This window comes from Cinclus cinclus, chromosome 30, assembly GCF_963662255.1.
Source record: "Cinclus cinclus chromosome 30, bCinCin1.1, whole genome shotgun sequence".
Lineage (NCBI taxonomy): Eukaryota > Metazoa > Chordata > Aves > Passeriformes > Cinclidae > Cinclus > Cinclus cinclus.
The window spans coordinates 817,393-840,659 of record NC_085075.1 but is presented as its reverse complement, the minus strand read 5'-3'; the positions used below and the strand labels follow the sequence as shown (position 1 = coordinate 840,659).

Genomic DNA, 23,267 nt, shown 5'->3' with positions numbered 1-23,267 from the left:
GAAAATTCAAATGTATCTTCCCTGCTAAAGCAAAAAGCTGTATAGGTGGAGGAATCAGATATTTGAAATCAAACTCTTAGCATCGTGGAAAGACTGAAAAAGGGCCCATTTCTACTACATGATTCAATTCTTTCTATCTATCTATCTATCTATCTATCTATCTATCTATCTATCTATCTATCTATCTATCTATCTATCCCCAGTTTCTATCCCAGTATGGATCCCTGAGGTACACCATTCATTGCTGATTTCCATATGGACGTTGGCTATTGACAGCTACATTTTGGAAGTAACCACCCAGATGATTCCTTATCCATTAAACAAAGTCTATCTAGCACATCTGTGTCTTTCCAATTCAGCGAGAAGGGTGGTTTATGGAAACATGGAAAAGAAAAAAAAGCGGATAAATGACGTCTGTAGCTCTTTCCTCGTCCACTGATGCATCATAGAAAGACATTGTTTTAGACAGGCAATGCCAGTAAATTAGGCATGATTCAGTCTGGTTCGTATCGATCAGAATTGATCAGTCTGATCCAGTATTGCCTGATTAACATTAGTTTGCATCTTTGTGTTTAAAGAACAGTATCACAATATAGATAAGTTAAAACCATATTGGGAAAGAAAAAGGCAGCTTCTCTTCCTGGCAAATGTACGTAGCGATGCTACTAAATGATTAGAAAATCTGACTAGATCTAATAAAGTAGTATTTTCACTTGCCACAAATATTAATCCTAATAAAGCCTAAATCTGGTCCACTGAATCCTAAAGTACAGTGTAAGATGTTCTTATAAAACTACAGGAGAAGCTTGAATTGATGGTTCACAAGAGTCTGCAAAATGGCAAAATTCTAAACATGTTAAATATTACTCTACATCTACTTTTTGAATAGAGTTTCCTATCAAGGTAACACCAAGGGAGAAATTCATCATTAGGCATCCCCTTCAGCTTTTTAAGATTTGAAATCTGCTGCTGGGAGAGTCCAGACACACGTGAAACCACTGATGGCAAATAGATGATGCTGGTTTTGCTGTCCTTATTTCTCAACAATGTTAATGGAACTTGTGAGCTACTTTCAGGTCCTGTTCAGACTGATATTAAATTGAAAAGAGTAAGAGAAAGGAAATTCTTCTATCAAATTCTTTTACCAAAATCCTATCAAAGTCACAAAACCAGATACCAGCATCAGGTTCAGGCTGAAATAACAAAAGGAAAAGAGGGAATACGGAAAGCCAATTAAGACAACTATTTTTATTCAAAACTAATCTCTAAGCTAGAAAAATATGCTTGCATGTTTCAGCCACTCCAGCCTTTCATCCTGAGTCTTGTCCCAGTATTAACTTCTCATGTATGTGTGTTCTTGAAGCAAATTTCTTCAGTGCCGCAAGACTGCCTGAGGCTCGACTTCAGATCAGGGATATTGAAAGCTACATTAAATAGGAAGAAAAGGAAGATATTTTTTTTAAATCCCAAGAATAAACCACAGAAAAAGAAGATACAGGAAAGGCTTTGTAAATGGGTGTCCTGGTTTGAAAGTCAGGTGCCTGCTAGGGAAAAGCAGGGCCCTGCCTTGGAATGGAGAAAGTAAATCCTTTCCTTTTTTATTAGTATAATTTTGAAATTAAGAGGCTCTCAGGCAAAGATGTGGGGATAGGAATAACAGTTCTTTACTAGTATATATAAGAAGGCAAACGAAACAAGAACAATTAGGGAATCAACAACAACCAGAACAGGAACCTAGTAACCTCTCAGCCTTCGGCACTCTCCCTTTCGGTGCAGTGACCGCCAGAGCCGGCAGGGAGCGCCGGCGGTCCCGGTGGGCGGGGCAGGTGCGATGATTCCCCGGTGCCTGCAGGGGGCGCTGGGGGGATGGTGGCTGTATCTGAGATGGGAAGGGACGGAGGAGAGAGGAACCCTGGGACGGGGTCGGTCCCGCTGCTCCAAAGAGCATGCTTGGAAACAGCAAGCTGAAAGCGGGAGAGGGTCCTAGCAGGGCAGGGGTGAGGGGTTAAGCAGCAGAAGAAGAGGCAGCTCCTGGTGTTGGGATGGCGGTGGTGGAAGCGACCTCCTTCTGCGATGCCAAGAGCGAACGCGAGATAGCAACTGCCCCCAGTCCCTGTTTGCCTGTTTCTGAAGTCCTTGCTGTAACACTGGAAATACCTCTGACGCATCTGATACCCCTGACACATTAAAATGATGTGGGAATTGAGAAGATAGTCCCAATTGTATTCAGAGCAGCATCATAATCTAGGAAGCACAGCTTTACCACATATAATGGGGTTTTGAGTTCATTATCCATTTAAAGAGAAAATGTGCCTTTGTAATTTTGTTCCCGGTAGAAGTAGCGTGTTAATCTGATACTATGGACCGTGTTTGTTCTGTCTTTTACGGATTCATATCTAAGTTCATGAGGTAACCTTGTATAAATACAATTTAAGAGACCTCCCTCATATGGTTGTCAGGGACAAGTGTCATGGCTGTGCTGAATTCAATCTACATTTTACAGAACTGTGAGCATCTAATCTGTTCTAGACACTCTCCTCTGTGTGGAGCCATATCTGATTTTTAAAACAAAAAAATAAATTGCAGTGAAAGAGATGGAAGAACGTTATTAAAAATAGGAATACTTTTTGGAATTCCAAATGAAATTTAATATTTTGGTATATTAATTCGATGAGCAAAATTGCATTGTTTACTAGGTAACATTATAACTGCTCCTGGGAAGAAATTAGTGACAGAAACACACTGTTTCTTTCCTGGTTCCTGGTTGCTCCAGGAAACAATGTAATGGTGCCTTTGAGTCATGGATTTTTTTTTTTTTTTTTAACCTACTCATGGCCCGCAGAGATTTGAGATTACTGACAAAAGAATGGTGGGGCATGACACTAACCTTTCAATCATTCTCAGTTGCAAGAAAGGGAAAATATCCATAAGGCCACTTCTCTTGTTCACTCTAAAAAAGAAAATCGTTATTAAAGATTGGGGATTATTAAATTATTCAAGATCAGAGATACACATAGGAATTCTCTGCCCATTTGTACTGAGATAATTGCCTTGTATTTTATTTCATGGTGATTTTTCTCCTCTCCTTGCTCCAAAACTTTGATATATTTATTCTTAATAATTATGTTTTATGGTTTAATAAAATCATAATCTTGGCAACTGGATTGGCAAGCCTCAAGAGAATTTGTGGCAAAACCAGTAGTTTATGGGCTCAGTGTTGCAGAATCTACATTCCTATCACTACATGCCTTCTTACGGAAAACTTACGACACAAAACTGGCTCATCAATGAACTGACATAAAAATAATGAAATATCATCCCAAACTATCCTGTGTGGATTAAAACACAATGATTCAAACCTTGGTAGTGACATGATGGAGCCCTTGTTCAAAAAAATTGCAGTTTAAAAAGTACATTTTTTTTTCAATCTTGAACATCTTGAAATTTGGCATTGAATAAATTAGAGGTAGAATGAGCTTTCTTCCTTCTTTCACATGAACAAGAGCAATTAATTATTTTTTTGTATTTTCAAGACCTGTCTTACAGACGTTCAAACAAAAGAAATTAAAAAAAAAATTTCCTACCAAATAGGACAAGTTATGAGAAGTTCAAAACACTGGGAAAGCAAAAGCTTTTTTTTTTTTTTTTTTTTTTTTGCAAGCCCAATAATAGTGTTAGCAGGACATTCAATTTGTTCAGCCACTCCACCAGCTCACAGGTTATTTCAAATAAGCTTTCACAATTTCAGACTTCAAATTGGTAATTTTTTATTAGCATTTACAAAATTGGACCCAAATACTTTAGCAGTCCTCCAGCTCCTAAATTATTGGGCAAAAATTAACAAACATCCAGTAGTCTGTAAATATTGATGGTTCTTTACAAGACTCTGTTTTCTTAAGATCCTTATTTTGTCTTTCTTTCAATTATTTTCTAATCCCTTCTTTCAAATTACATTGCATTTTCCAATGACAGTAGTTATCTGCTTACTCGCTCTTTTACTTTCAAATGAAGTACTGTACCCCTTTTGCAACTCTTTTGTTTTTTTTTCTGTTGCATGTGAGTTTTTTCTTGCCCATGGAATAAAAGGTGAATGGCTCCAAACCCACAGTACCCTCCGGCTTTTTTTAAAAAGTGGAAAAAAAACTTAGTGATTTCTCTTTTTCTGAATTAATGAGAGGAAAATAAAAACTGAACTTGTAAAAATTATGGAATTCTTATATCAGTCTCAGGTCTGAGTATATGCTTCATTGCTCTCATAGCAGTATTTAAGAAAAATAAATAGTCTTTGCACTACGGGAATTGAATTCCTAAACAGTTGGAACCTTACAGTGAAAAGTGTTCCTTCAAATTGACCTTGTCCCATGGTTTGATGGTTTTAAGTGTTCAGTTCTCTATGGATGCAGATCTGAAACAAGAACAAGAGTGTATTGCAGTGTTAGAGAGATTCTACCTCATTTCTTTTGTACACATCAAGAATATACAGATGAGGGAGGGAGAAAACAGAGGATAGGAACAAAGTTCAGTTTTCAGAACAGAGTTTTAACAGTGTTCTCAGGATTTATTTTCCTACATCTTCATAAATCATTAGTCTATAGACTAACTAATTGCTAGTCTATGAGCAATCCAGGGAACAAGGAGCTTGGAACTGCAGGATCCACTGCCTTAGGTCTGCTCTGTTTGTGTCTGTGCCAAGTGGGATTTGATTTAGAAAGAGAGGTGCTGTTGGTTATAAAAGGTAGAGTAAATCCTCTCTGGGGATGTGCAGTGAAGGACTGAGTAGCAGGGAAGGAGAAGGAGAATATTTATAAACGATATGACTATTTCTTCCAAAACTGAGGTGGAGCAATGATGGGGGTGGTTGGGTTTGGTCTGGGCCTGTTATTCTTTGTGCAAATTTCAATTGTACAATTTACTGTCCAGTATCTTTCTAACAAAAGCTGACAGAAATTTAGGTTAAGCATTAGAACTTGATGGTTCATGAGAGTCTGCAAAATGGCAAAATTCTGAATTATTTCACTGCAAAAACTTGCCAAGGCTGGAGAACTGGGGTGATGGCTACTCACAGGAGAGGTCACTTATTAATACTGTGTCAGATTTCCCTCAATGACTGTCAGCCCTGAATGGCTGCGAGTTCGTGCTCTTCTCACTCAGGAATTGGCAATAATTTCTGTATAATTAGACATTTTAGAAAAATCCAGCTAAAAATCTCACCTGCTGCCCCTAAGTTTTCCCAGTTTTTCCCAGGTAGGAGCTGCAGGGAACTGCAGCTCACAGAAAAGGTGCCTGCAGCCAGAAAGGACTGGGACTGAGTTACTGTTCTGTTTGTGGCTACTTTCATAGCTGTTGTTGTTCTTGTTTGTCTTGTTAGATATACTAGTAAAGAACTGTTATTCCTATCCCCACATCTCCACATCGTGAGAGCTCCCTTAATTCCAAAATTATAATAATTTGTAGGGAGGAGGGATCACACTCTTCATTTCAAAGGGAGGCTTCTGCCTTTCTTTAGCAAATACATGTCTTTCAAACCAGGACACTTGAACTATGTATTTTTTTCTTATTTCAGGTAAGTTCGGCTATACCACTGTTATTTTAACAGCTTTTCACACTTAATAAAATCTTTTTGGTTCAGTATTTCATTATTCATAAAAAGTTTGAAATGCATTATTCATGCTACTATCTTTTATCTCCATGTTAGCGTGGAAACACATAATCACAGGATGATTATATGCAGGTGCTTTTATTGAAGAGCTCTGGGAGCTGGGGTATAAACCCAAATCTGATGCCGACATGGATTTGAGATGGACACGTTTTTTTATACCCTTTTCGTTATATAACTATATATTATTAAATCCCATATTGTTCTATTGTATACATTGATCTTATCCAAGCATGAATTCTTGTAGTTTTCATGAAGTCCCCCAAACATCCTTTCTCATGATTCTTGTTATGATTACATTGTTTCTCATGATTCTTATTACAATTAAACAATAATTATATTCAACTACCAAACAATCATTACATTTATCAATTGCATCATTTATCATATGATTGTTACACAGGTGCAGTTTCACCCGATCTAATTCGTTCCCAGGGTCCAGTTCCCTCTCCCAGCCCTAGAAGACTCAACCTTTCTTACAACCTCCTGGATCTACAATTCCCAATATTTTAGAAACATTTTAACCCTACACTATCACCCAAGGGATCTACCTGAAGAGTATTAATAAACAACAAATGATGGACTCCAGTGACTGCAAAAGGAGAAGAAATTGAGAATTTTCATATTGTTGTGCCTCACAATAGTTATTTCCAGTGGTTTTTCTTGGGAAAGTTTAAAAAAAGTATGTCCCTTAAAAAGAAACTTTCAGGTGAAAGGGGAAATAAACTCAAATTATACATCTGCAGCAAAGCTGGGGACTATCTTCTTCAGCATGAAATCAAGCTGTATAACGAGTAACAGGCTCTTAGAATAATAACGCAGGATTGCTGTAAATAGATTTAGAACATTCAGTGGAAATTAGAAACGTGAATATATAAAAAAGACCCAGCTGAACCAGAATGTGCTTACTGTTGCATCATCCTCGATCTCTCCTTGGGTCTCTCTCCATCATCCCTCTACTCTCTGGATATAGTGAGACTGGTTTGCTGCCATGGAAAAATCAGCTGTGGAAGCACCAGAACGCCCCTCGGAATATTGTGGTGGGAGGGAGAAGCTTGGCCAGCTTTTGATCTTCAGCTGCAGGGTGGAAGTTCCTGCAGGAGGCTTGGTGGGCGGTTTGGGAGTGTCTCCATGAAAAATGCACTGGGATGGGTCACAGAATGAACACTGCTCCCCTGCACCATGGAGAGTGGGCTACCTCCAGTGCACGCCAGCAAAATGCAGTTGCCGCATTATCCTCTGTTGGGGGCTGGCTAGATGGCCTGAAATGTGTTCTTCTTGGGGCTAGTACTGAAAATATTTATTTATTTATTTATTTATTTATTTATAATTGTATCTATTTCTGTTCAACTAACTAAACACATTTTTATAAGTGTGATAACTCTTGCTCCTTGCTCCTTGCTTTGATTTTTGTTTCTGGCTGTTGCTTGCAGCAGCAGTGAGTATGAATCTGCCAAGTGCCCACCTGCTGCTTTTGTGGATCGTTTCCAATATTATCACTGGCAGGCGTCAAACTGCAAAAGTGCTACAGGTAGGAAAAGGCCATCTACCCCAAAAGAAACTTGTTTCGATTACAGCAGATGTGGAAACTGATGGTTCCTGAAATGTGTGAAGCTGAGTTACCTCCTGTTTTCATAAAACAGATAACTCCAGCCAAGTCAGTGGTGGCAGTCCTGAGCCATGCCAGAAAGAGAGAATCCCTCAGCAGTGAATTCTTCCCGTCCTCAGTCCATGGGGGCCACCCTGAGCAAAACTCACAGTAGAAGCTAAGTTCATCAATATTTCAGGCAGAAAATGTACTGGCATCTGCCTGTCTTTCCATCCCAAACTAAGATTAATTTGGCTGTGTGTCAGCTGCTTCACAAAAAATGCTCCAATTTGTGGATTCTTGCATTTAAAAACTAAGCAAAAAAATATCCTGAGGAGTGTTTATAATCTTCCCAATGTGCCTCTAAAATTCTCTATGTCTTTGATATCTTCAGGCAATATTTGTGTCATTGTTTCTTTCTGAGGTTTTAGTCTGCATTTTAAGGTGCCATATGATTTTCTCAGCAGTACAGGTGTAGATTTTTCTAAAAAAATAAAATAAGGTGTTTCTTATTTTATTTTTTCTGAGGCAGAGGGTGAGCTGCTTATGGTATTAGAAAACACTACTGTATCAAACTCTTACTGGCTACTGTTTCTGTCCTCTCTATTCCTGTAAATTTTCCAACTCTAAGTAATGCTTACTGGAGGGATCTTTTGCATGTGTCTATACCCAAGGCAAGCTTTGTGTGCCAGGTGCATTGGTTTCATTCTCAACATGTTCCAAGTCTTTCTGCCTGATTCTCAGGATGACTTGGTAGATGAAGTTTGTGTGCTTCAGTGACAATCCTGGAATTTGTTAGTGTTTTTTCTTTTTTTTTTTTTCCCTTAAATTATATTTAATAATATGGTTGGCAACTCTTTTCTTTAGCTTATTTGAAACAAGTTTATAAACAAATTAGGGGGAACAAATTTTGATGCAAATGGATTAGGGACCTTGGATACAGCTTCAAGTACATCACATTTGAACTAATAAATCAATTTTCTTATTTCCTTCCACATATTAATGAGAGATGGACAAAGAAATCAGTTGTTTAACATTTAAATGACTATTCAATTAGTTTTTCCGTTTGAATTGATTTTTTTTTTCATTTAAGAAAGAATTTACCTTTTTTATAAAAAACCCCTTTGGTCTGAATTTTCCAAGCGTGAACTAAACACAATTCAGTTTCAGGTAACATAGCATATTTAGTTATGCTTATGTTATGGAACTTTTAACCTTTAAGAATAGCATGTTGCTTTTAAAATTAATTTGTAACTTGTATAATATTTGCTAATGTAGCATGCATTGTATGACGTACAAAAATCATGTTGCAACTGTCTGGAAAAACTTAAGAGCCCCTTATTGACAGATGCACAGCTTGTACCAAAGCTGCCAAACGTACCTTCAATATCTGCTCAGAATGAGCTGCTGCTTTTTTCAGGTAAGTCAGGATATCCTTTGTATTTAGACAGGTAAATTCATTTCTCTTGCTCTACTGTACATGTGATGAAAGCTGATGAGCAAGGAAAAGAGAAGACTTTTAAGGTAATTGCTCAGGAATCTTAAGGGGCTTGGGGTGTTTTTCTTCTCTTTTTAAAGCATGATCTTTCACAGGAGCATTGTTGTGTTGCACGAAGTAGTTTGCTTTGTTTACAGAGTCTGGGGTTATATTGCACTGAATGGTTTGTCCTGTAGTCCCCTGGTTTGTGCTGCTGGTTAAGTCTTCCCCTTGCCCTTCCCCTTCGGCTGTACTCCATTGGATGTGGTTCTATTCCCCTCCTCCCTTCCCCGAGTTTAAAGTTCCTATTGTATTGCACTAAGTGGTTTGTTCTGTACTCTCCTGGTTTGTGGTGCTGGTTAAGTCCTTCCCTCGCCATTCCCCTTCGGTTGTGCCCCATTAGTTGTGGTTCTATTCCCCTCCTCCCCCGAGTTTAAAACTCCCCGCCATCCTTTGTTCGCTGTCTCTTTCCCCGGGAGCTGTTCAGCAAATAAAGCAGGACTGTGGTCCTGGGAAAAGGAGCCTCCTTATCTTTTACCTTTGTCCATGTGAAATTACCCCTCTTCCCAGTCCAGTGCTAGCCACGGACCAGGGAAAACGGGTATAATTTTCTCAGAGCATGATTTAAGAGAAGCTGTAGTGTTTGCAAGCAATGATCTAATAGGAGGTAATATTTGGTGACATTTAAGGCATTATCAGGATGTATTGTGTTCTCAGAAAGAACTGACTGGTGTGAATCATAAAGACAAATGCATGTCTTGAAAACAGGCAACTTTTCTTACACCATTCCAGCCCCATCACTTGCAGGGACCAGAGCATCCAGTCATGTAATGGAAGCCATTTGCAGAGAAATAATTTAATGAGTCACAAAAAATTCAGGATCTAGGAGAAAATGAGAAACCCCAAGGTGATACTTTTGTAATCTATTTACAAATTGATTAACATACAGCACCTTGGGGAAAAAAAGAGTGTCATTATTTTGGCCAAAGCACTGTCAGAGTTCTGTAATCACCAGGTTTTCTTGTCACATGCTTTTGGATATTTGGTCCTTGTGGGCCTTTGAGAGGGTGCCCTTCCACGGGAATCCTGGCACTCACAGCTTGGTAGCTCCAGTGATTCTCCACAGGGATGGAATCCAGGGCTGGAGCAGAGCTGCAGAACTGAGCAGTGTTCACTCCTTACATGTGGCTTTTCCATTGTGACTGGAGGCTTCCAGGTCAATGTTCCCAGATTTTAATTCCCTGTCTTAAGGTGCTGTAAGTCTTGAGGCATGGGGGCATGGAGTGTAAATCCTGAGTTAAGAAGGCTGCAAACTGAAAACAGATACTATTTATTTGTTTTTAAAGCTATCTTTAGTCAAAGAATTAGAATGATTTGTGTGTGGCTGACAAGCAGAAAGGCAGGAAAGCAGAAGATGGAACCAGTGTCCTGGCCCCATGACTGTTGCATAAACTCCTTGACCAGACTGTGTCAAAGCAGATTAACCCAGCAGTTATCAGCCACAGCTGGAAGCAGCTGTATAAATGGTACATGTGACACTACCAGCAGGACTCCAGAGCAGGCTCTTCTGTGGGCAGCAATAATAATAAAAACACCTAATATTTTTTTTTTTTTTCTGAAAAGAGGTGATACTGGCTTTTTCTTTCCTTTAGAAGATGCAATATATCATAGTTTCTGGGGCCATATTTTGCCTTTTGCTTAGAAACAGAGTGGAGCTCGCCTTATAAATGACATTCAAACACAGCCCATTCTCTCTTTTTTTTTCAATTTTTGTTTGTTTGTTTGTTTGTTTGCTTCTTTCTTTATCAGCATTTTCTCTACCTTGTGTTCACATGTGCTAAGGGCTGTTCAAAGTGACAGTCAATTATTAGGCCACACGGGAAAACTATTTGCTACTTGTACAGGACCCTTGCACCCCTCTGTTCCAGGGATAAGAATTGTTAGTTTATAAACACTTTGCCCTTTGAGGTTCATTTCAGAGCACATTTCAGTTTCTACAGCCCTCAGTGCTCTCTCTCATTCCTGTGAGATGTGGAATGACTGACTCTAATGTGCTGGACAGATAGTTCTGATGAGGAGGAACTCTAACTCACTTTACAAAATCCTGGAGTAGGTGACACAGAATGTTGCTAGGAGTGAAAATTTGGGAAAGCCTGTGATAATGCCTGGTGTCTGTCTGCCCTTGCCTTGTAAATTTGTGTGTCAGATAGAGGGGCCATTAGTAAAGTGAGCATTTTACATGAGTTTTGCATCCTCTGGAGAAGACTTCAAGTCATAAATGGAGGCAGCCTGAAGAACTGTGAATTGATAATGAGGAACATGAGAGCAGAATCCATTCAGATTATTTCACTTCCCAAGTGGGAGGGAGTGAGAAGCACTTTGCAGAACACCAGTGGGGCACTTGCTGTACCCTTTGGGGCTTGTTTCTCCACATCACAAAATCTTAGCAGAGTGGGCAGTGACAACGCTGCTGGAGCTCAAGCTCCAAATCTATCTTTGCCCTGAGAACCAAATTTTGTTGTTCATACCGCTGGTATTTAATTTGTCTCGCCCCAGATGAAATTTGACCCAGTGCAACACAGGTTTATGCTCTTCCTACTGCTGCCTCACAGTCGTGGAATCTGAATTGTGGTATAAATGATATTTTAAGTATTTGAGTGGTGGTTGTTTTTTCTAACAGAGGCATGAGAATCCCTGCCTGTCTGTTAGATTTTAGTTGTTCTGCAGCTGAACTGAACTGTGTCCTGGTTTGAAAGACAGGTGTTTGCTAAGGAAAGCAGAAGCTTCCCTTTGGACGGAAAAAAAATGTGATTCTTCCGATTATTATAATTTTGGAATTAAGAGAGCTCTCAGGCAAAGATATGGGGGTAGGAATAACAGTTCTTTACTAGTATATCTAACACGACAAACAAGAACAACAACAGCTATGAAATTACCCACAAACAGAACAGTAACCCAGTCCCAGTGTTTTTTGGCTGCAGGCACCTTTTCCCTGAGCTGCAGTTCCCGGTGCTGGGGGCGGGCGGGTCCCGCAGAGCCGCAGGAGGGCTGGGGGTGATGGCAGCGCTGTCCCAGGGGGAGAGAGAGATGGAGAGAGAGCTCTCCGCTCACGGTGTGGGTCCTGGTGCTCAGCAGAGTGCTGGATGGTGGTAGTTCACAGCGAGAAGACAGCCGGGCAGGGTCCGATGGTGGTTTCCCGACGCTGGGATGGGACACAGACCGCGATCGTCCTTCTCGTCCGAACTCCGCGGGGGAAATGGGCCGAGGCCCAGCCTTCCTCTTCCTCTTCCTCTTCTGGCTGTTTGAATCTCGCGGGGCTTGCCTCTTCCCTCCCGTCCCCTCCCCCTTGTCACCAGGGCCCAGTCAACAGGTATCTTAGCATGACAATGGGGAAAATTCCACAGAGGGAAAAAAGGGAGAGAACTAACCCTCAACAACTGTGTCAGTAACAATTATTTAACCAAATAACAGTCTGGGATTTTAAGAATTCCAGTCCTACAGTCTTACATACTGCATGCACTTCCCTTTAAAACAATCCCTTTGAAAAAGTAAGGCACTTCTTTTACCCTCAAATTCCTTTCCAGGGTTGGGAGAAAAGTCAAATGTCAGTGTTGAAATAAATTTAAAAATTGTATGTTTTGTCTGCTTCTTTCCTGGATGCAGAAAACTTCTAGTTTTCTATAGTTTGATTAGTTCCCTAAATGCAAATAATAGGACAGATTAGGCTTGCTTGGTGTTAGAGGTTGTCAGACCTTAATAGACAGTAGTTTCATAGAAACTGGCCTTTGAAGAATTATCTCAGAGCTGCTAGTGAGGTAGATTAAAAAATTCTGAAGTTTACTTGAAATTATTTGAATGTTTCTATAGTTCATGTAAATAAGATGCTGTTAGCCTATAAAATCAGATTTTTTTGGTAAATTTTGGCTTCAAATCAGGTTGATTCATAGGCCGTGGCTCAGCACATCCTACCTGATTCAATTATAAGATCAAATAGAGAGAGGTAGGCTCTGCTTCTACTCTGAATACACAAATGTTACTGCCATTTATGAGAACAAATCCCTGAATTGCTTTCAAGTACGCCAGAAAGCAAAAGCTACTTACTGCAGTTGACTACTTTGCACAATTAGAGTATCCTCATCCTAAGCTAATGGCACTTAACTGCCAGCAAAAGGTCAATTAACAGCTCTGAAGATATCACAAGATAGCAGTAATTTCTGTCACCACAGGGACACTAGTACACTTCAGAACTGGAAGGGACCTGAAGGAATATGGCTATTAGTAAATGCCTACATTTTTTATGCATTCCAAGTCAGTTCTGTGATAAGAAACAGAAGTCCCTTTTTGTTCACTGTCCGTATAAGGTTAAGAACAATGTAAATCAGTAACTGCAGCTATGCTTAAAGAAATGGTTTGCGTAAGTGAAACTAGTTATAAAGAACAAATAGTGTTGTAATCAATACTTGTAAGGTTGCGTAAGAACTTTTTGCAGCCCAAGTCAAGAAGAGGATACTGAGGAAGACTCGTGAGGGCCGTTATCAACGACCACCAGAAGGTAGAAAATGAACCCCTATCAACTGCCGGAGCATGCGCGATAAGCACCAAGAGGATAACTCAACAAGAAGAGCGGGTGCTTAAAAGAACTGAAAACCCCGGTCGGCACGGCAGTTGGTGGAGCGGTGACTCCCCTGTCGCCCAGCGCTGCATTTTGCTTTTCTTTCTAATAAATTGCTATTTTAATTGGCTAAAATGGCCCGTTGTGCTCATTGATAACAATTTGGTGCCGTGACTCGGATCGGTGATAGGGGTGATTTTCTACCCGTGAGGGGGGCACCCCACCATTTTGGTGGCCCTCGGGGTTAGGAGGTCGCCCTACTCCCGACCGACGAACCTAAAATTAAGGAAAGGAAAGCAAAGGGAATTGAGGGCCCAGGGAACTCCTTAAAAGCTTTGTGCACAAGGTCCGGACGAAGACGCAGGACGCGTAAGTATACGGGATCCGTTCGGGCGGGGTCGGGATCCCGGAGTACGGTGACTCGATGTGTGTGTGAGAGGGGAACTGGCAGCCGGATTCCCCAAGCGAGTGCGGACCCTTAGTAGTGCGGTTCCCACTGACCCGCGAGGGCTTGGGCCACGAAACAGGGGAAGCGAAAGCGATATTTTGTGTGCGAGTGAAGGTACTCCGGAAGAAATGGGGCAGGGGAAGAGTAAGCCTCCTGCAGAGATTAAACTTCCACCCGTACCAAGAAATAGTCCCTTAGGGTTTTTTTTAGATAATTGAGAACATTTTCCATACGGAAGGAAAAGATAAGGCTAGGATGATACATTATTGTGTGGAGGTGTGGGGTGGAAAGGAAATTTCAAAAAATGTGTTTTGGCCAATATTTGGGTCCTCTGAGGACTGGGTGAAACAAAAACTAAATATTTGGGTGAATACAAAGAAAACTTTTTTTGTATAGAGGAGAGTGAGTACGCAAAGGTGTGGGTAGGCCGCCCAAAAGTATTTATTTTTAAGCTGACTGAGAAAGCCAAGAAAAATAAAGAAAAGAGAAAGGGAAGTCGGGCCGAGGAGACTATTATAGCCCCTCCCCCGTATGTGCCTCCTCCCCAAGCGCAGGAAGCAGCGGGTCCTAATGCACCCCCAGGGGAGGAATCTGATTCAGACCAATCAGACTACACCGGGCCGACAACTCGGAGCAGATCCCAAAAGGGCCTATTCCCCTTAAGGGAAATGCCGATGGGAGGTCCGCAAGCAGGCATAGGATTCGTGTCCGTGCCTCTTAGTTCTGGGGACGTTAGGGATTTTAAGAAAGAAATGGGACACTTGCTAGAAGATCCGTTAGGGGTGGCTGAAAGGGTGGATCAGTTTTTGGGCCCGAATATGTATACCTGGGAGGAATTGCAATCTATATTAAATATTTTGTTCACAGCCGAAGAAAAGAACATGATCAGAAGGGAGGGTATGCGTATTTGGGATTTACAACATGCCCAAGGGCCGGCAGCAAACATAAAATGGCCGCTGCAGAACCCTAACTGGGATCACTAAAATCCAGTCCATAGAGTCCATATGCAAGACCTTAGGACTATAATTGTGCAGGGGATTAGAGAATCTGTTCCCAGAGGCCAAAATATAAACAAGGCTTTTAATGAAAGGCAGAAGAAGGACGAGACCCCCACTGAATGGCTGGAAAGGTTAAGAAAGAATTTCCAGCTTTACTCTGGAATGGACCCTAATGGCCAGATGGGACAGGCAGTATTGAAAGTGCATTTTGTTTCTAAATCATGAGAAGACATTAGGAAGAAAATTCAAAAGTTGGAAGATTGGCAGGATAGGGGATTAGATGAACTGTTAAGGGAAGCACAGAAAGTATATGTGCGAAGAGAAGAAGAGAGCCATAAAAAGCAAGTAAGGATGATGGTGGCTGCGGTACGTGAGACTAGAGAACGGGATCAGAACGCAGGAAGATTTAGGAAAGAGCCAGGGCGGATGAATCAGCCATCAGCAAGAGGAAAGGATTCCAGAGAAAAGCAAGAAGTGAAAATGTGTTTTTACTGTGGAAAGAGGGGTCATTTCAAAAGAGAGTGCCGTGTTCGGCTGAGAGATGAGAAGGAATTTAAGGAGGATTAGGAGGGTCAGGGGCTCTATTTGTTGGAGACCCAGAAACATCGAAAAGAGCCCTTGATAAAACTTAAAGTGGGTCCCCATGGCCAAGAAATTACCTTTTTAGTTGACACTGGCGCGGAAAGATCAACCCTTCAGTTTTTGCCAAAAGGATGTGTTTTGTCTAAAGAGACCGCCACTGTAGTTGGAGCGAAGGGAGAGCCTTTTGAGGTAAAAGTGATAAAGCGAGTAATGGTGGAATCAGAATTTAAGATGGGAATAGGAAGCTTTTTGCTTGTTCCAGAATCAGATTATAATTTATTAGGCCGAGACATGATTATAGAATTGGGAGTCCAAATAGAAGTGGTGGAAAGAGGAATACAAATTCGACTTTGCCCTCTTAGACAAGAAGATGAAAGCAAAATTAATCCAGAAGTGTGGTATGACTCTGAAAGTGTGGGGCAGTTGAAAATTGCTCCTTTTAAAGTAAAGATTAAAAATCCTGAAATCCCAGTAAGAATAAAGCAATACCCAATATCCTTGGAGGGAAGAAAGGGATTAAAACCTGAGGTGGACCGCCTGTTAAATCAAGGATTATTAAAACCTTGCATGTCACCATATAACACACCTATTCTCCCAGTAAAAAAAAAAACAAATGGATCCTACCGCTTAGTACATGACTTAAGGGAAATAAATAAGAGAACAATAGCTAAGTTCCCGGTGGTAGCAAATCCATATACACTATTAAGTAAATTGGGCCCTAATGACTTGTGGTATAGTGTAATAGATCTGAAGGATGCTTTTTGGGCTTGCCCTTTGGATGAAGCAAGCAGAGATTATTTTGTTTTTGAGTGGGAAGACCCAGATACGGGGAGAAAGCAGCAGCTTAGGTGGACTGTATTGCCTCAAGGGTTTACAGAATCCCCTAATTTGTGTGGGCAAGCATTAAAACAGATTCTAGAAGATTATGAAGTAAACCCCAGGGTAACTTTAATACAATATGTGGATGATTTATTGTTAGCAGGGGAAAAAGAGGAAGATGTGAGAAAAGAGAGTATAAAACTTTTAAATTTCCTAGGGCTGAAAGGCTTAAAAGTTTCAAAAGCCAAACTTCAATTTGTAGAAGAGGAAGTAAAATATTTAGGACATTATTTAAGAAAAGGGGAAAAGAAAATAGATCCTGAGAGGATTCAGGCCATTCTACTACTGCCAATACCAAAAAATAAATGACAAATTCGGCAAATATTGGGCCTCACAGGATATTGTAGACAATAGATTGAAAATTATAGTGGGAAAGCCAGATTTTCATATCAAAAATTAACACAAACTAGACTGTTAAAATGGACTGAAGAAGATACCGAAAAATTAGAGATACTAAAGGACAGTCTGGTCCATGCTCCAGTTTTAAGTCTTCCCGATTTGAAAAGGCAATTTTTCCTATTTGTGAATATAGAAGAAGGGGTTGCCTTTGGGGTACTTACACAGGACTGGGCAGGGAAAAAGAAACCAGTAGCATATTTGTCCAAAATTTTGGATCCCGTGAGTAGGGGCTGGCCCAAATGTTTACAAATATTAGCTGGATGTGCATTATTGGTGGAAGAGGCTAGGAAAATTACCTTTAACGGCAACTTAAAGGTATTATCTCCCCATAATATTCGAGGCATAATGCAACAAAAAGCAGAAAAGTGGATATCGGATGCTAGACTTTTGAAATATGAAGGAATATTACTAGAAGCACCAGGATTTACCTTAGAAACTACCAGCCTACAAAATCCAGCTGCTTTCCTATATGGAGAGCCGAACCAGAAGCCCCTGATTCATGATTGTTTAGCAACAATAGAAGAACAGACTAAAATTAGACCTGATTTAGAAGAGGAGGAACTACCAGAAGAAGAAAAATTATTTGTAGACAGATCCTCTCGAGTAGTGGACGGAGAAAGGAAATCAGGATATGCTATAATAGGGGGAGCAGACTTACGAGTAATTGAATCTAGAGCGTTGAATAAATCTTGGTCAGCTCAGGTATGTGAATTATACGCAATACTTCGAGCTTTGATACTTTTGAAGAGAAAAGAAGGGACAATTTATACTGACTCTAAATATGGGTTTGGAGTAGTGCATACCTTTGGAAAACTATGGGAAGAAAGGGGACTAATAAATTCCCAGGGAAAAGGATTAATTCATCAGAAACTTATAGTAAAAGTACTACAGGCACTCAGAGGACCAAAGAAAATCGATGTAGTACATTTGAAGGGACACCAATCAGGAATGGACTTTAAAAGTAGAGGGAATAATGCTGCCGATCAGGAAGCAAAGCGAGTAGCAATAAAAGAGATGACTTTAAAGGAAAAGCCACAGATTAAGGAAACACTCGGGAATGAGATAGTTGAAGTGGAGTTGGTATTTACTAATGAAGAAAAAGAGAAATTAAAAAAAATGGGAATAAAGGAAAAAGAGGGGAGATGGGTGATGGAAGATGGGCGAGAAGTATTACCTAAGGCAGTGGCCCAACGAATGCTGTATAGACTACACCAAGGGACACACACACGACCAGGAACACACTGGGGGGCCCAAGGATTAGTTGATCATTTTGCAACCAAATTTATGAGCATTGGAGTACAAAATTTGGCTAAACACATTACCAAAAACTGTCCCACCTGCCTTCAAGTCAATCGTAGCAACCTAAGAAAACTACTTCCAGGGGGACGACCGGTGTCAAAAAGGCCATTTGCAAATTTACAAATAAATTTTACAGAACTACCCAAAGTAGGAAAAACCAGATATCTTCTGGTAATAGTGGACCACTTAACACATTATGTAGAAGCATTCCCAACAACAAGGGAAACTGCCAAAACAGTTGTGAAGAAATAGTGCCCAGATATGGGGTACCTGAAACCATCGACTCAGATAAGGGTCCACATTTTACATCCAAAATAACACAGGAATTAGCTGAAGTGTTAAGAATTAGATGGGAGCAACATACACCTTACCATCCTCAAAGTTCAAGAAGAGTAGAAAGAATAAATAGGGAAATAAAGAAGCAATTAACAAAATTGGTATTAGAAACCAAATTGTCATGGGTGAAATGTATTCCGCTGGCCCTATTAAATATTCGAACTCAGCCACGGGCTGATATCGGATTGTCACCTTTTGAAATGTTATATGGAATGCCATACAATTTAGAAAAGGTACAAAATAATCCTAACATTGATGATCAACATTTAAACAAGTACCTTACTGTATTAATGAAATACAGAAGACAATTGTGGGAGAAAGGAATATGGGCCCAAAGACCACCTTTAGATCTTATGTTACACCAGGTGCAGCCGGGAGATTGGGTCCTGGTCCGGAGCTGGAAAGAGAACCCGTTAACCCCGAAGTGGGAGGGACCGTATTTAGTACTACTCACCACTGATACGGCAGTACGAACAGCAGAGAAAGGATGGACTCATGCTAGTCGAATAAAAGGACCCATAAATCCATCAGAATTCTCCAAAAACAAGGATCCTCAGTGGAATATCAAAGGAACACCTGGCGATTTGAAGTTTACTTTAACAAGGACTTTATCCTAAATGGACGCTGGGGACATTTGGGTAGGGGATAATTGAGTGTTGCAGAAAGAACTGATTGGAACTTCAGAACCACCTGGATATTGTGAATATTTAGAAAAACTTACCCAACAACCCTACTATCGAGAAATAAGATTAATAAATAAAGATAAGTTATATAATGGGGAAGAAAATGTTGATCACAATAATATAAGAATAGTTTGTAGTTGGTTAGATTGTAATTGTTATCCATTTATATGTTTTTGTTGTAAAATCTGTAAAGAGTTGTGGTGGGTTCATTGCCGAAGAGGGCGGGCTCCTAGAAGTGTGTGTCAACCCTGTGGGGGGGAACAGCGCGAGCTGACTGCCCTGGCCCTAAGTCAGAAAGTAGCAGCTCGAGAGCTTAAAGTGGGATCCCCATCCTGGTGGCAAATATTTTCTAAAGGTATAAACCCCGAACTTTGTTGTTATCACTCTAACGAGCCTGTGGGACCATATAACACGGATATTGTGAAGGCGGAGTGCCGAAAACAAGTAAAAGGATTGAGGTGTGACACCCCATCAGTAAAGGACAAAAATTGGCATACCACAAGAAGAAAGTGGAGGAGGGGAGCAAGCTCTACCCCTGAAGAACATCCTTGCTGCCGTGAAGATGGGTTACCCCGCAGCTAGCCGCAATCTAGTTGGCGGGCGAGGCAGAAGGGTGAACAGTGGGGAAAAAGAGCCTCCCAATTTAGTTACCACTAAGGTACTCACCCACGTACGAACCCCAGGCCGAAAAGGGGGTAACAAAGGAAATAAAACAAAAAGAATTTACAAACAACAAATTAGTTTCGGCCATAAGCAACCCACAACTCTAAAGGTATGTGTAATGAAAATATTTTTAGGATTTATTATAAAACCAATAGCAGCTGACCATGAACCTTTTAAGTGAACCTTAAAGTAGATGGGAAAGTCATGATACAAAGCATGAGCTCCAGTCTGTCATCTCCTCTGAAGCCCCAAGTTTTACAGCAGGAGTTTGTAATTTAACTAAAGTACAGCATTGTGGTCCCCTAAATCATACAAGCTTTTATATGTGCCCTGCCTCAAATCCCGGGAGGTCCTATTGTAATTATCCGGAAGAATATTATTGTGGATATTGGGGTTGTAAGACCATTGCATTTGGATAGAAACCGGGAGCTGGGCCTGACAAATTTCTTAAAGTAAAGTTGGAGTCCTAAAGGTTGTAAAACCCCATGGTCATGGAATTCTGGCTGGTGTAATTCCCCCAGTTGTCGAGGAAATTGTACATTTATATTTTTAAATGCTTCTCAACCAGAAGACGCAGAATGGCTGATAGGCCGGACGTGGGGAATTAGGCACTGGAAAGATGGGCATGATTTTGGAAATTTGATCCAGATAAAAAAGGAACCTATACCATATGATTTGGAGCCGATAGGGCCAAATCCAGTTATAGGGGGTGAGAGTACAGAAAATCAGACTAAAATCTTAGTTCCAGGGAAAAATGAGACAGAAAATAAGACAGAAGTTGAAATTGAAAACTATCAATCTTTTAGAAGATACAATGCGCTGTGGAAAACATTACAAGCTACCTTCACGGTATTAAACCATACGTACCCGAATTTGACAGAGGGGTGCTGGCTATGTTATATGATGAGACCTCCCCTATATGAGGCCTTGGGCTCCACAGCAAAATCTAAACGAATCAATGGAACAAACCCCAGGGAATGTTTATGGAAAAAAGGAAGAGAGGACACCCCTGGATTATCACTGACTCAAGTGATAGGGAAGGGAAGGTGCATAGGAAATATACCCCAAAAAAAAAAAAAAAAAAAAAAAAAAAGACCATCTCTGTTAAGTAAGAATGTCTATTCATGATATCCGGAAACCTGCTCAATGGCTTATTCCTGCAGCAAATACTAAATGGATCTGCAACAATTTAGAAATTACTCCCTGTTTAAGCATCCAACACTTTAATGAAACATCAGAATACTGTGTTCAGGTTCTTATTATCCCTCGTATATCATATCACACGAGGGACTACGTACCGAAACACCAAATTACCCCTGAACATCACCTAGCAAAAAGGAAACCCTTTACAGCACTTACAGTAGCAGTATTATTAAGTGTTGGGGGAGTTGGGATTGGTACTGGAGCAGCTTCATTAATACAACAACAGCAAAAGATGAGAGCTTTAAGGGTATCAGTAGATGAAGACTTGAACAGAATTGAAAAGGCAATTGATGGCTTAGTAAAATCATTAAGGTCTTTATCTGAAGTAGTGCTGCAGAATCGCAGAAAGTTAGACTTATTATTATTGCAACAAGGAGGATTATGTGTGGCTTTAAGGGAAGAATGTTGCACATATGCAGACCATACCGGCATAGTTATAGACACCATGGCTGAACTTCGAAAGCAGCTGGAACAACAGAAGAAGGAACGAGAGACTCAGCAAAGTTGGTATGAGTCATGGTTTAATCATTCTCCCTGGTTAACTACCTTGTTGTCTACCATAGCAAGACCCTTGATATTGTTTATTTTGACCCTAACGTTTAGACCATGTATTTTTAATAAGCTCATTAACATAGTTAAGAGAAAATTGGAAGCTGCTCATTTAATGCTAATTAGAGCTAAATATGAACCCCTGTCTGGAATAAAGACAGAAAAGCATTTGGAACTTAGTAGAAGGGAATTAGCTAGATTTAATGAACAAAAAGAGTAAAAAAAAAAAAAGGGGGGGATTGTGGTAAGAAACAGAAGTCCCTTTTTGTTCACTGTCCATATAAGGTTAAGAACAATGTAAATCAGTAACTGCAGCTATGCTTAAAGAAATGGTTTGCGTAAGTGAAACTAGTTATAAAGAACAAATAGTGTTGTAATCAATACTTGTAAGGTTGCGTAAGAACTTTTTGCAGCCCAAGTCAAGAAGAGGATACTGAGGAAGACTCGTGAGGGCCTTTATCAACGACCACCAGAAGGTAGAAAACGAACCCCTATCAACTGCCGGAGCACGCGCGATAAGCACCAAGAGGATGACTCAACAAGAAGAGCGGGTGCTTAAAAAGAGAACTGAAAACCCCGGTCGGCGCGGCAGTTGGTGGAGCGGTGACTCCCCTGTCGCCCAGCGCTGCATTTTGCTTTTCTTTCTAATAAATTGCTATTTTAATTGGCTAAAATGGCCCGTTGTGCTCATTGATAACAGTTCTATGTGGGTTGATGCCACTACAGCATTGTAACTGTACATTAATAATGATTGTTATGTTCCATTGGATGATGTCAGTGCAAACCCAGGAAGATTACAGTGATGTGATGAAAGAATCCGCTGTTGACTGAATTTTCTGGAGATTTGCTTTTCAAGCATTTAAAGGAAGAGGTAGTGCTAGGTTCAGAGCCTCTAGATAACTGGAATGCATTGATGTTAACATAGTGGGATTACCAAATAAAGACAGCAGGATAATTTCAGTGTAGGCAGCTGGAGACAGGACTCCCTTCCCCCTGTTCCCAGCACATGAAGAAATTGGTAACTGGTCACAGGATGGCCAAGGACAATTATTTAGAAGTGAGAAACATGGAGGACGGTGCCAAGGTCAGCGAGGACACTGCTGACAACAGTGATGTCCAGTTTGGGAGGGCGAAGTGGCACATGGCTGAAGGAAGTGTGTGATACTTTTGAGTGTGGATAAAACCTGTGGAAGTTCAAAGGGCTGTGCAGGGCCCTGCTCCCAGCTGAGCTCACCAGCTGGCCCCTGCCTGCCTTTTCTGAGCCAGGACCTTGCTGAAGGCAGGAAGAATTGCTTCAAAATAGATGTGTAGATGTGAGGATCAAGAATGGAAATTTCTTTAGGAACTACTGTGAGATCTTAATCTACTTCCATGAGAATTTCAACTCTGTCATAAGATAGGTGTAAGCCACAGGACACAAACCAAAAGAATAGTTCTCAGTGCCATGGGGATCAGTTGTGAGGAGCTCAATGGCCTGGTAATTCCTTTCCTATTTTTCCTTTGGTGCATGTGAGGTGTCCTTTCAGGCACTGTGGAAAAGCAGAACTGCACTCTGCTGCTTTCTGTTCAGAGAGTCTGAATCATACCTGGAGGTTTCTGATTAAGATACAGATGGTTGTATGTGTGTAATCTGAGACTGAAACAGAAAAATATAGAATATGTAGGATATTACAAGTTTTTCTTTGATTAAAGGGCATTCATGTCCACAATAATTAAAAAACCCAACCACCTACACTTTTATTTTTCTCAGATGCCATCTTTGCTTTCATTGCTACGGACACAACAAATCAATCCTAATTAAAAACCTGATTGAATAGTCCAAGGAGTAATCAAAATTAAACCAAATGTTTCTAATGATTATCTGTCAGTTTTCTTTTCAGGCAGCTGCCAAAGTA

General features: G+C 40.5%; 1 long non-coding RNA gene across 1 annotated transcript; it reads left to right on the top strand.

Annotated features, from left to right (window-relative positions):
* The first annotated feature begins 13,064 nt into the window (after nucleotides 1-13,064).
* LOC134055046 (uncharacterized) lies at nucleotides 13,065-22,046 on the top strand. Its single transcript, XR_009934071.1, has 2 exons — nucleotides 13,065-13,702; nucleotides 18,640-22,046. It is a non-coding gene; the product is annotated as an uncharacterized LOC134055046 (long non-coding RNA).
* Nucleotides 22,047-23,267: the final 1,221 nt, after the last annotated feature.